The sequence below is a fragment of the Suricata suricatta genome, chromosome 3 (assembly GCF_006229205.1).
Source record: "Suricata suricatta isolate VVHF042 chromosome 3, meerkat_22Aug2017_6uvM2_HiC, whole genome shotgun sequence".
Taxonomy (NCBI): domain Eukaryota; kingdom Metazoa; phylum Chordata; class Mammalia; order Carnivora; family Herpestidae; genus Suricata; species Suricata suricatta.
Genome location: NC_043702.1, coordinates 41,918,738 through 41,932,663, shown reverse-complemented (window position 1 = coordinate 41,932,663; position 13,926 = coordinate 41,918,738). Strand labels below are relative to the sequence as shown.

Here is a 13,926-nt window from a genome sequence, read left to right as displayed (position 1 = left end):
AAACAAACAGACAAAAAACAAGAGTCAGACGTTCAACCAACCGAGCCACCCAGACATCTCTGCTTCTTTAAATATCTTAACCTCAAACATAATTTGCTCTGAAATATATTATTTAAATGGTGTTTATATTCTGAAACCTGTTTTTTATTGAGGTTCGGGAGTTAATCATTTTTTCTTCTCCAGAAAACACATCTTCAGGCCTTCATTTAAATGTCAACATAAAAGGGAAACCTTTTCTGGTCACCTTATCTAAAGTGACATCACCTCTCACCTCACAAAACACTCTCCCTCTGCCCTGATGCATTTTTCTCCATAGCACTTACCACCACCTAACCTACTATATATATTTTTTAATGTTTGAGAGAGAGAGAGAGAGAGAGAGAGAGAGAGAGAAAGAGAACATGCATATGTGTGAGCAAGCAGGGGAGGGGTAGAGAGAGAGAGGGAAAAAGAGAATCCCAAGAAGGCTCTATCCCGTCAGTGCAGAGACCAACCCCGGGGCTCAATCTCACAAACCCTGAGATCTTGACCTGAGCTCAAATCAAGAGTCAGACGCTTAACTTTACCAGCCACCCAGGTGCCCCTATTTTCTTTTTATTGTGATTACTGTCCATTTTCCCCACACAAAGAAAAGAATTTGGAGGGTGGGTAGGCTGTTCACTGTTCTATCTCCAGAATAGTGCTGGGCACATAATATGCCTTTGAAATGAATCTGTACTTTTATCAAATAAAAAATGGGGAAAAAATATTACATTCGCTTTTGGACAAATCATTAAGAACTCTCCACAAGCTGTCCTCTTAGAAATACAGTACATCTGGGGCACCTGGGTGGCTCAGTCAGTTAAGGGTCCAACTTCAGCTCAGGTCATGATCTCACGGTTCGTGGGTTCGAGCCCCGTGTTGGGCTCTGTGCTGACCACTAGCTCAGAGCCTGGAGCCTGTCTTCAGATTCTGTATCTCCCTCTCTCTCTGACCCTCCCCTGCTTACGCTGTCTCTCTCTCTCAAAAATAAATCAAAAAACATTTAAAAATTAAAAAAAAGAAATACAGTACATTTGTAATTTAGCATAAAGAGATTAAACTGGTATTTTATATTTTGTGATTCATATGGTAAAATGAATTATTTTTGTCTTACACCTTTTAAAAAAGATATATTTTCTTTTTGGTCTACTACAAATAAAACTGGCACAAAAACTCTTAATCTCGGTAATAACTTTTATTTTTATTTTGTTTTTATTTTTTATTTTTTTATCAAAGGGCTTTATTCCTATGCTTTCTTTTTTAAACCAATTTTTAAAAATATTTATTTATTTTTATATTGAGAGAAAGAAAGAGAGCGAGATCGTAAGTGTGGGACAGGCAGAGACAAAGGGAGACACAGAATCTAAAGCAGGTTCCAGGCTCCGAGCCGTCGGCACAGAGTCCAACATGGGGCTCAAACTCACAAACTGTGAGATCATGACCTGAGCCAAAGTCGGACACTTAACAGACTGAGCCACCCAGGAACCCCTCAGTAATAATTTTTAAAGATTGAAACAACATTTTGAAATATAATTTCAAAAGATAAAGTAATACTACCTATTTGGTAGGTAACCGTAAGTCAGTTTTTGCACAGCAGTTCTAAGGAAATGAAAAAAAAAACCTGATTTAAGGAAGTCCTCACATCTCAGAGGAAAACAAAGAGCCTCTCATTACCACAGGGTAATTTAGGATTAGCGTACAGCTGGCGATATGCAGAGTGGGCATACATGAGTCTCCTCCTCCCAGGCCTCTGGGGAAGGGTCTGGGTTTTCAAGCGGGGTATGGAAGAGTCATGCATGTTTGCTGGCCAGCACACATGTGCCGGCATGAAGTCGTGTCTACTCCACAAATTTCCTTCCAAAGAAAAGTAAGGATATGTGGGGACTATACAGCTAGTTACCTTCACAGATCCCAGTAGAAACAGACACTAACCCACTCCTTTGGCACACCTGCTATAGGAATTTGATTTTTCACTTCAAATTAATTTTACCTGAGTGGGAGACTCCAAATCTGTGGCTCTCTCCCATCCTGCTAGGTGTTTAATAAGGTTGTACCTAAAGCAAACAGGCCGGCCAGAGCGTCGGCCAGAGGGGATATGGCAGCTTTTACTACATGCATGACCTCAGGCAGCTCACTCCCCTATCAACAGTGTGCTTGTTGAGACTGGAAGAAGTCATATAGACATGGCACCTGGCACGGAGCAGGCAATTAATAAATTCATGTTAACAAATCCAGAACCATATCATCTTCTCACAAAACCTGTAACCAACGCAAAGAGTGAAGTGATCATCCCCCAGTCACCTGGTTCAAATTCCAATGTTAGGCTGACTCCCCTTCTGTAATCCCAAGACCTCGGGTTGATTTCTGTGGCCTAAAAGGGTCATTTGCCTGGGGCAGCCCACAGTGATCCCTGCAGCCTCCGAAGGCCTGCAGCCCGCACAATGGCTAAAATATGGTATGTGATTTGAACTATTCACTTTGGGTTGGGCCGGGCCCCTGAGAGGGCCTGGCGATCCAACCTGGCTAATCCCTGGGAGGAGGAAAACTGAGGCAGAGGCAGCTACCTGGGTTTGCAGAGGGATTGGTCTAGCCCAGTCCCCAAACACTCCTACCCCAAACTGCCGAGGTGTGCGGTAGACAGGAGCTAGGCTGCCAGGGTGTGGGACACAGCCCATGTCCCTTCTGGGATGTGGTTCCCTTCTCGTGTGCTGTGAGGATCCATCCTGCCTGGCAGCTTGTTCTCTGAAGGGCGCTGGATCCAAAGTGGCCACGGTCAAGTGCTCCCAACCCAGTGGCCTGACTACAGGGTCCTCACTTGGACGAAGGGGAACCATGCCCCACCTCCTTTCCCATCCCATTGGAATTGTCACCATTTTGCACTCTTAACAGCTGCCAAGAAAGATCGTCTACACTAAAAACAAAAAAACAAACACCAAAAAAACCAAAAACCACAACCCCCCACTCTAACACTATCTCCCAATTCAGCCTCCTGCTGTACACTTAGACCACGTCTCTGTTTTGCTCAAAACTTCCAGTTTGCCCATTCCTAGGTGGGTTTGCACCCTTACCCTATTTTCATCCATTAACAAAGCAAATCATTCACCACATTCTCTATGGCGTTTTGGCTCTGCCCAACATTTCTGCTCAGCTCCAGCTGTCTCCCCTCCTTGAAAACGGGGCCTTCCCATAAAGTTATGCCTCTCTAAATCCTACCGGCATTCAAGGGTAGATACAAATGCCCTTTCTTCCATATAGCTAAGACTCATCCAGAGACAGCGTTCTTTGACTTGTGCCTCATTGCATTCTATACCCTTTAGTAGATCATCAGTTCCTTATTAAGCTCTATGATTTCTCCACTGCGTGATGTAAGTTTCAGAGTTGCTGGGAACATGTCTTCTTTCTCTCTTTTTGTTTAAACGTCATCTATACATTGGATGTGTCGTGCACACAGGACGTACTCAGTAAGTTTGAATTAAAATTTGGTATATTTCATATTGAATTAGAAAGTAAAGAGCAAACCATATTACACTCCACCAAGTTGGAGTTCTGCATCCCCATTAAGCAGCGGCTGCATACTGGATTGGGCTGGAGGCTCATCTTATTTCTGTCCCATAAAAACAACCTCTCCAACTTACACAAACAACATCCAAAGCACAGCCAACCATTTATATATATATATATATATATATATATATATATATATATATACACACACATATATATACACGCACATATATATATATATATATATACCCCCATACTCTTCAGTAGTAGATGCAATTTTTTCAAAGACTAATATTATTTGGGGTTTTGCAGGAACTTTTATATTCCTGAAAGACATTAAGTTCCTTCATCTTTTTAAAAAATATTTTTCATGTTTATTTATTTTTGAGAGAGAGAGAGAGTGTGTGTAAGCAGGGGAGGGACAGAGAAGAGAGGGAGGCACAGAATCTGAAGCAGGATCCAGGCTCCTAGCTGTCAGCATAGAGCTGACGCAGGGCTCGAACTCACAAACAGGAGATCACGACCTGAGCCAAAGTCCCACGCTTAACCAATTAAACCACCCAGGCACCCCTAAGTTCCTTTGTCTTTAAACAAAGATGTAGGGGCGCCTGGGTGGATCAGTGCCTTGGGTGACCAAGTTTGGCTCAGGTCGTGATCTCACCGTTTGTGAGTTCGACCCTCACATCAGGCTCTGTACTAACAGCTCAGAGCCTGGAGCCTGCTTCAAATTCTGTGTCTCCCTCTTTCTTTGACTCTCAGACCCTTCCCCACTGGCACTCTATGTGAGTGTGTGTCTCTCTCTCTCAAAAATAAACATTAAAAAAATTACACATAGATACAGAATTAAAATTCTAAAATTATGCACTCATTCATTCGCTTCCACGAACAAATACTGACCTGTCACCTTGTGTCCCAGAGAGGGGCTAAGGATCCAACCCAAACAGCGGTTATTCACGTCAGGTGCCAAGACTGTTGGGTTTGCATACACAGGACGTGGGCGTCCAACCTAGACAGCTCTACAAGGATGGCACGAAGCAAATTAAAACTTTTCTGTGAAAAGAAGAAAAAGTGACTGGTGGAAGGGAAAGGGAAGGAGGAAAAGGTGGGGGGAGGGACAGGGAAAGGTAGTGTTTTATGTGGGAAAACTCTATTTCAGAAGACATCTCTACTGCCAGAGCACGACTGCCAGGGACAATGGAGTCGTCACCAGGAAGAACACCTGTGATATTGGGGACGCACTCTTTCCGGGATGACAGATTCACCTGCAAAGCCCGTCCTCTCTGGGCGTCCCGCGGCCAGGCCCCTACGGGGCGGTCCTGGCATATCACACTCCGGCACCCGGAACCTCAAGCCTACTCACTTTGAGCGCTGGGCCAGGCAGCCGTGGGCGGAGGCAGCGCGGTGCTGCCTTTCCCGGGCACCCAGGTGGCCTGTACTGGGTCTGGGGGTCTGAAGGGCGTCGTTCCGGGTCCGGCGGAGCCACTCCGCAGACTTGATGCAGGAAAACGAAAGTACTCAGCTGGGAGAAAAGACTGCACCCAGCGCCCCGCCTTCTTCCGCTTCCGCCAATCACTGGGAGGCTGCCGCACTCGGCCAATCGGACGTGGCTGTTCCGCGGACGCGCCGCCTCCCCTCCGGGACCGCTGCTCCCCCAGCCCGCGGAGTCCTTCCCTAGCCTTTGAGCGGAGCTCGGTGGGGCGGGGGTTGACGTGAAGCTTCCCCTCTGTGTTGCAACTCGGCCGACTGGCGGTTACCTCTAAACATTTTAGAGAACAAGTAAACGGAAGTCTGTGTTTGCAGAAGCCCAAACTTGGAGCACCCTGCATTAGCCCCGTATCTGGGAACCCAAGGCAAAGGACACAGCTAGGGACCTGCCAAGTTTAGCAGCTGACCTGCGTGTTGTTGCACCCAGGGGGCGCTTTTTCTACCCTCACCTTACTTGACCACTCAGAAACATGGCACAGTTGGCACCTCCATTTCTCAACATTTCGTCCTTGGCCATACAACAACATCCTGCTTGCTTCTTCCCACCTCTAAGGCAGTCTTCCAAACCTCTGCTTCACTCCACTGCCAAACCGTTCGGTGTTAAATGTTGTCAGGGTCCAGATGTTGGTTAGCTTTACCTACATTTGTCACCCACAGCTTCAGTTTCCCTCTAGCTGTGAAGGGCTTCTGCATGTGTATCTTGTCCACATCTCTCTTGTAAGTTTCACACTCACGTGTATAATCCTCACTTGACTTTACACTTGGATGTCGGGTGAACTCTGTAAACTAGCTCTATTCAGAACCAACTCATCATTTTTCTCTTTAAAACTGCCTCCCCTCCCCCCTTTTTGTTTTTCACCTAGAATTAGTTGTATGTCAGGAGCTAGGAGTCATCTTTAACATTGCCTTCTCTCTTGGACCCCACACCTGGTCCTTGAGCCTTGTTGATTCTTCCTGTTAAATATTCCTCAAGTCTCATCGACTTCTTTCCAACTCTTGCCATCTCCACTTTTTTCTCATTTGGATTACTGTAGATTCCCAAATGGCTGTCTCACTTAAGCTATTAATTCCACTCGTTTTTAAGAAGTGTGTGGTTTTTTGTTTGTTTGTTTGTTTGTTTATTTTTAGTAATCTCCATACCCAACCTGGAGCTTGAACTCATGACACTGAGATCAAGAGTCACATGCCCTACCACCTGAGTCAGCCAGGCACCCTGCTCTTAATTTCCTTTTAATCCATTCTGCTAGAACAGTTTGAGTGATTTTTTTTTTTAAATTTCAAAGCAGAGCAAGTGTTTGCCAATTTGAAAACTCCCATGATGACTTCTTTTTAATGTTTGTTTATTTATTTATTTTGAGAGGGAGAAAGACTATAAGTGCATGTGTGCCTGCACCTATGAGGCAGAGAGAGGGGCAGAGAGAGGGAGAAAGAATCTTAAGCAGGCTCCACACCCAATGCAGAGCCCACTGCTGGGCTCAGTCTCATAACTGTGAGACCATGACCTGAGCCAAAACCAAGAGTTGGACACTGAACCCACCTAGCCACCCAGGTGCCCCTTTTAAATTCAAAATGCTTAGTAGAGCTTACAAAGCCCTGGTTCCACTATCACTTTCTCTGACCCCATCTTGTGCCACTCTTTCCTTTCTGCACTTCAGCATTCGTGTTTTTCAAATATGCCAAGCTCTTTCCCCAAACTCAGGGTCTTCTCACCAGCAGCTCTCCATTTGGAAAGTTACCTGGGGCAACATCCCCTTCTCCCATCCTCTTTTCTGGCTAAGTCATCTTTTATGTCCTAGTTAAAAACTCAGCTTAAATGGCACTCCCCCAGGTGAGTCCAGCCTAGATTAGATCTTCTTGGAAGGTCTGCCCATACGATAAGTCAGCTCCTTCAAGTAGATGGAACTTGAATAAAGCCTTGAATAATAAGGTAACTTCAAGTAGGAAAAAGATCTAAATAATTTTCCAGGGATGTGTTTACACATGTGTCTATTGTTTTCCTCTTCCCACATCTATATACTCCTTCTCGTCACATATTCGCCCTCACAAAGTCAGTACTAACCTGTGATAACAATGACCCTTATTACCAAAGTAGCAGCCTTCTGTAAAAAGAAATGCCAGTCCACTATAAAAGGCCTCCCCCTCTTACTCACCTGCAGGCAGCACCCAGACCATGTTTGAGAAAATGTGACTCTAGGAAGTCAGCACTTGATGACTCCTCCCCTGTGCCTTTGTCCTCCTTTGTTTTACGGTCATTGACCATACTCTGGAGCTCTTCACTTCAGCACTGGAATCTCACCATAGGGACCAGGTAGACTACCTTCTTCCCGTTCCTTTCCTCTCCACTGTACTTGCCAAATTAAGCTCTCTAAACCTTGAACCACACAGATACGCTTAATCCCTGCTCCAAAGCCTTGACCACTCTCACTGCCTTTATGATAAACACAAACTTTGCTAGTCTGGATCTTCGACAGAATGTCCTCACTCTTCTCTCCAGCCTTGTCCACCATTGTCCCATTACCTAACTAAACTCTGTCCTCTGTTCTCCCCACCCCCTGCCCAAGCTTCGAATTTTCCTGTTTCTGTCCCTTTGCTCTTACCATTGACAAGTATTGCACATACTAAATGGCATGCTCTGCCCCTTACTCACTTATCAAATCTTTACCCAACTTTTAAAACTAAGCCTAAATCCTGTATTCTCCTTCTGGAACCTGCTCAACCTGTGCTGATTAATCTTGTCTCTGAAATAACATGATATATAAATGTCTTGATTTATATTGACAATCACCACACACTCCCTGTATTATGGTTTTTGAAGTGCCCAAGCCTTATTCCTTCCAAGATTCTAAGTTCCTGGAGGGAAAACTGTATGTGTTTTACAAGTGTGACTATTTAATATGCCGACTACTGAAAAAACAGTCAAATAAAAAACCAAACCAACCAAACAGAAAAACCCAAAACACCCCTAGAGATCCAGACGTGAAAGACCCAAATGTGTGATGGCCTCCTTAGAACAATCAGCTTAGGTAATGCTATCTCTATACCAACAATGTCAACTTTGCAAAAGACACAAATCTGGAAAAAAAAATAGCTAATGCCATGTTTGGTAGATTCATTTTTTTCCTTTCCCTTCCCACTCCTTGCCCCAGTTTACCGGGGCCTTGACATGCTCTGAGTAGTGGGATATAAGCAGATGTGAGGTACACTCCAGCCAACCTGAGACTTCGAATGTTCCATGTAATTGACTTGTCCTTACATGTCCTCCTCTGCTCTAGGAGATGGCAGGCTCAGGCAGCCACTGCTCCTCCAGGCTGAGTCCTAGAAGGAACTAGAAGCTTAGAAGGAAAGCTTCATGGAGCCCCCTGCCCACATCCAAGCCTACCACCTGGAGCAGAAGTACTCTAGCCTAACCATACACCCATGGGTAAGACGTGTTTGTTTGTTGTCATTGTTGTGAGTCCCTGAAATTCCTCCTCCCCTCCCCCCAAAATAGCTGACTAATTCACAGATGACAGAATCAACAGTCTAAATTATCTTAGGGTGGCCTGCTACTGTGCCGCAACCAGCTGGATAAAACTTGAAGCAGTAAATGCAAAGACCTGTAGTTGAGTTAAAAAAGGGAGGGGAGCAACAAATGACAGGGTACACTTTGCTGCCAGTGCCCAACTTCTGAATACTTTTCAATTCTGTTTGGTAAGTTATAGCAGTCCATGAGAAATGGCAGGTAAGATAAAACTTATTATTTGCCATCCCTCAACTGGTGTTTATTTCAAGGACAAAGCTGGTGAGGAATCTAGATGCCACATTTTATTATTTTTTTTAAATTTTTAAATGTTTATTTACTTTTGAGAGAGAGAGAGAGACAGAGCATGAGCATGGGAGGGACAGAGAGAGGAAGACACAGAGTCCGAAGCAGGCTCCAGGCTCTGAGCTGTCAGCACAGAGCCCAACAAAGGGCTCAAATCCATGAACCAAGAGCTCATGACCTGAGCTAAAGTCCAACACTTAAGTGACTGAGCCACTCAGGCGCCCCAAGATGCCACATTTTATGAAGAGTTATTGAAAGCACTGGAGTAACTCATAAATTCACATGATGGTACAATGGAAAACAACTTTTTTCTTGGAGAAGTCATCAAGAAGACAGTATCATTCCTATTCATTTTTTCTAATTTTTTTTGTTTACTTATTCAGAGACAGGGAGAGGTGGTTCTGCACAGACCAGTGCAGGCCTCAAACTCTGAAACAGTGAGATCGTGACCTGAGCCAAAACCAAGAGTCAGACGCGTAACCAACTGAGTCACCCAGGTGCCCCTATCATTTCTATTTTTCATTCATCTCTTCTTTCATTTCCAATCACTCAGTTCTATTTATTTAATTATATTTACAATAACTATTAATATATAGAATACAGTACATCCTACAAACCAAGACAAAAAGATAGATATTATCAGTTATATAATTCTTATTAGAATTAATTAGGAAGGATCTCCTGGTAGATTGTTTTCAATATCGGTCACACGATTCCCTTCCTCTTTTGCACTTACTTTTGCAACGTGACTCTGTGGCTCCCTCAAGCAACAGGTGGGGACAGTTCTTTCACCCCTTGAATCTGGGCTGACTTGTGACTGCTTTGACCAATATTATGCAGCAGATGTGACATCGTGCCTTTCTGGGCCTGGGCCTCAGGGGCCTCACAATGCCCCTCTCCACAAACCCTGCCCAGCCTCCAAGGCAAGTCAGCCGAATCTGCTGCAACACTAGAGGGCACACAGAACACCACTGAGTCATGCACCTGTCAGGGCTGAGGCCTCAGGCCTGTGAGACAGCAGGATCAGAGCCCTGCCCCAGAAAGCAGAGCTGCCCGGTCTACCACAGACTCACAGGCAATGATAATGGTTGTTTCATCCCCCACTGAGTTTGGGGATAGTTTGGTTTGCCATGTAGCAATCGATCACAGTTACAGATCTTAGGGGGGAAAGCAAAGCATCCAACTACTGAATTAGAAAATGGAATTTCTCAGGTGGTGCAGGACTATTGTCTGGCAATGAAAAACTTATACCCCCTTTGTGTTTTGTCTTTATGGTCTTGGTCTGTTTCGAAATGGCAGCTATAAATGTGATGAAAAATCTATAGTACCATATTGCATCTTAGACATATTTTTCCAATGTGTTAGTAATGTTGGTAACTGAAATATCTAATAGTAGGAATTACACTTCATCAGTGTAAGCCATATTTGTTAATATAACAGGGTTAAAATTAAGGGTTTCTAAACTGTTTTTTTAATGTGTATTTTTGAGAGAGGGGTGCAGAGAGAGAGGGAGACAGAGGATCTCAAGCAGGCTCCACATTGTCAACTCAGAGACAGATGCAGGGCTCTGTAGGGCTAGAATCCATGAACCAAGGGATCATGACCTGAGCTGAAGTCAGATGCTTAACAGTCTGAAACACCTAGGTGCCCTTAAAATAAAAGTTTTCTAAATAGTATTTCTCTGAATTTTTGATACTCACATGTAGACTATGAAAGTTACGCTTTCAACGATTATTTAGTTACATTGGAAAATACCCATGTTTAAAATTAAAATGCAGGATAGAAAACATAGACAGTAGTATCCTATTACTGTAAGAACATATAAAAATGTAAATACGTGGAAATTCTCAGAAAGGGAAAAAAGGAGAAGGAAGGAGGGAAAATATTTGAAAGTGTTTAAGATTCTGGGTGGTGGGTTACTGTATAATTTTTTTTCTTCTTTTCCCCCACAAATGTCTATTGTGAGCACTATTACATTCATAATCCAAACACACTCGTGACCAGCTGTTGAAGTTGTGTGCTTTCTGGAGAGCAGCCCATGCCTGCCCAGGATGCGGTACGCTGGGAGGTGCAGGTAGTCCGGCTCTTTGAAGGGTTTCCAAAACAGCCGGCCCGCCGCGCGGCGGGAGGGAGGCTGCTGCACGGAAGAGCCGCCCCACGTGCTTTCGGGGAAACGGCCCGGGAGCGAGAAGGAGCAGAATTGGGAGGAAACCGAAAAGCGAAAGTCTAGAGACGGAGGGAGCAGTGCGCAGGCGCGCGCCCGGGGTTTTCCCACAGTCTGGCTGCCGGGTCAGCGGTTCCTTCCCACAGCCTCCCGGAGGAAGGAGGCGGGATCCGCACGCTAGTGCCAGCACCTGCCCTGCCTCTTGCCCTCCGCCCGACCGGCCCGCCAAGTCTTTACAGTGGTGGTCCTGGACTAGATGATAGGCGGAGACAGGGGTGGTTGGGTGGGGGTGTGCCTGTTAACTTGGGAGGGAGTGAGGGAAATGTTTTCTAACTCCTGAAGATGCTGGAAACCCTACTCATCCCACTTCTATCTTTTCTTTCTTCCCTTGGCCTGGAGACGACCCGTTTTCCTCCCTGTCATCTTTATGTACACAGTTTGCACGCATGCTAGCTCAGACCCTGTCTTCCAAACTGTGACCTTCACCCAACTGGTGTGAAGGTGAAGGTGGAGGGCTGGCTGGCTCTTCAGGTGTCTCTTTGCAGTTATCTGCAAAAAGGGGCTTTTGTTTTTCTCCTGGGATTTTCTCCCCCCCCCCCACTCCCTCCCCCACCCCCCCTTCTCCTTTATGGTGATTATACCGAAGGGAGTGGGGGGTTAGTATAATGGAAGAGAATAGTCGTTGAACCATGATTTAAAAAGTTTGATAGGCCGAGGAAAAATAGTTTGGACCCTACCTGTTCCTCTGTGTGACTTACTGAATGATTCGGGGAGGTAAAGACTAGGTTTCATTGGGCTCAGCTCCAGCACCAGCAAAGAACCCTAACTACTTAGGGTGTCACAGAGACCAACCCAGGGCCTCCAGTGTGTGAGGGGGGGAGGCCCATCTTACTGTAACATAGCCTCCAGGCTCATGGGAGACTGAGCACTGGTCCCCATGGGGAACAGTAAGTGTCCCTTACATAATTCCCACAATGCCAATGGATGTTTATCTTCCCATTAGAAGGACAGGACAGGCTGGGGAGTCTCAGTGGCTCAGTGGGTTAGCAACTGACTTCAGCTCAGATCATGATCTCACCATTCTTGAGTTCGAGCTCTGCATCAACCTCTGTGCTGACAGCTCAGAGCCTGGAGCCTGCTTTAGATTCTGTGTCTCCCTCTCTCTCTGTCCCTCCCCTGCTCTCACTCTATCTTTCTCAAAAATATATAAACATTAAAACAAATTTTTTTAAAAAAAGGCTAGGACAGGCTGTATAATTTGCAGGACCCAGTGCAAAATGAAAACAGGGAGTCCCTTATTAAAAACTTAGAAGAATTTCAAGAAGGCAACAGTAGGGCATGGAGCCCTTGTGAGTGCTGGCCCTGTGCAACTGCTCAAGGTGCACAATCATGAAGTTCCTAGTCCAGGAATTGAAGGAGAGTTCTGTAGAAACCTTGTTATATATTTACTTCCAACAAAGGAAAACTTCACTTTAATGATAAAACAAAAATAATAACACCGCTCTTTCCTGTAACACTTGTAATAAAATCCCGAGCCTTCGGCTTTCCCTCCAGATTCCTCCATGATCTGGTCTTGCCCCTTTCTCCTGCCCATGTCTCCCCATGCTCCACTCCTTGTGGCCTTTTTTCCTCAAGCACTTGAGATTTTATCTGGCAAGGGTCTGATGCAGCTACTGTTCTTTTAGGATGCTGTGTTGCTAGCTGTGTCCATGAACTTGCTCTTTTTCATTCTTTAAGTCTCAGATCAGGTATCTCCCCAGAGAGACCTTCACTGACCACTTCTTCTTGTTACTCCAGATAGGCTTCATAGCACTTATTAAATCTCTCATTTATTGTTTTCATCTCTCCTCACAATAGGAGGGACTTTGTACTGTGACAGTCTGCCTCCTTCTGGATTCCATGGAAGAATTAAGCCTAATACCTTGACATCTGTATATGAATTACTGCCTCTCCTGTATTCCTCGAATGGCACTATGTACTATCCTTGGGACAACTGGGAAAATAGTCAACAAATCACTTACTGTGTCTTATGTTTCTGATGGGAAATTCCTAGTTGAGAAAGGCAGTCCCTGATGCAAAATCTCAATATTTTTAATGAGTACATAATACCATTGACCAACACTGGAATCAGGAGTCACAGGTTAATTCAACCATTCAGACCTCAACACTGTCTTTAGATTTACTGAGCTAGAATTGAGGGGAGGAGAATAAAGGGCATGTGTATTCTGAAAAACTCCCCAAAGGATTTTAATGAGAGCACCACTGTTCCACATCCTTTTCAAGCTCTCCCCCACCTCCACCCTGTCTAGACAGCCTCTAGGGTGCTTCCCATTGACAGAAATCTATGAGACATCTAAGTGGATGCCTGTCAAGCCTAATGTAAGAGTGTTGTGTAGGGCTCGCCCCAGGAGTTGTAAAGGCAAAGAGTTTAATGAAGGTGGAGTTAAGGGGAAATTTCAAGGGCATTTGAATAAGCAGATGTCTGGGATGGTAGGCATATATAAGGTATCTAAATTAACAAGAAGTTAGAATAAGCAAATAACCAGACAATCTAATCCAGAGCATTTCTACAGAATTTGGAAGTTATGAGTGAGGTGAGGTAGAGGGAAGCAATGGCAAGCATGTTTTGGTTAATCAATTTGAAGTATAGTATCAGTGACTATTCCATAATTATAGAATTTGGAGGATTGTATAGAGAATGCTAGCTTAGTCATGCAGGCAGGTCAAGGAACAATGGAAAGAAATGAACAAATTACTGTCTTCTATTTATTTGAATATTAAATCATTAACAAATATTTATTAAGAGACAGAGATTGTGCAGATTTTAGGGATATAACTGTGAACAAAGCCTTCTTGGTCCCTGTCCATAGTGAGTTTGCTGAGAGTCTAATGAAGAGGACAGCAATATGCCTTTACAACAAAGTTGATAGAAATGGTGCAGGGGGAT

The 13,926-nt window shown here is 44.6% G+C and overlaps 1 long non-coding RNA gene across 1 annotated transcript in view; it reads right to left on the bottom strand.

Annotated features, from left to right (window-relative positions):
• The window catches only part of LOC115287609, a 9,988-nt gene extending 422 nt beyond the window's left edge, over positions 1 to 9,566 (bottom strand). The window contains exons 1-3 of the long non-coding RNA XR_003906563.1: positions 9,552 to 9,566; positions 4,886 to 5,281; positions 4,423 to 4,575 (exon numbers count right to left, since the gene is read on the bottom strand). This is a non-coding gene — a long non-coding RNA (uncharacterized LOC115287609). The remainder of the gene's footprint in view (positions 1 to 4,422; positions 4,576 to 4,885; positions 5,282 to 9,551) is intronic.
• Between the last annotated feature and the right edge of the window lie 4,360 nt (positions 9,567 to 13,926).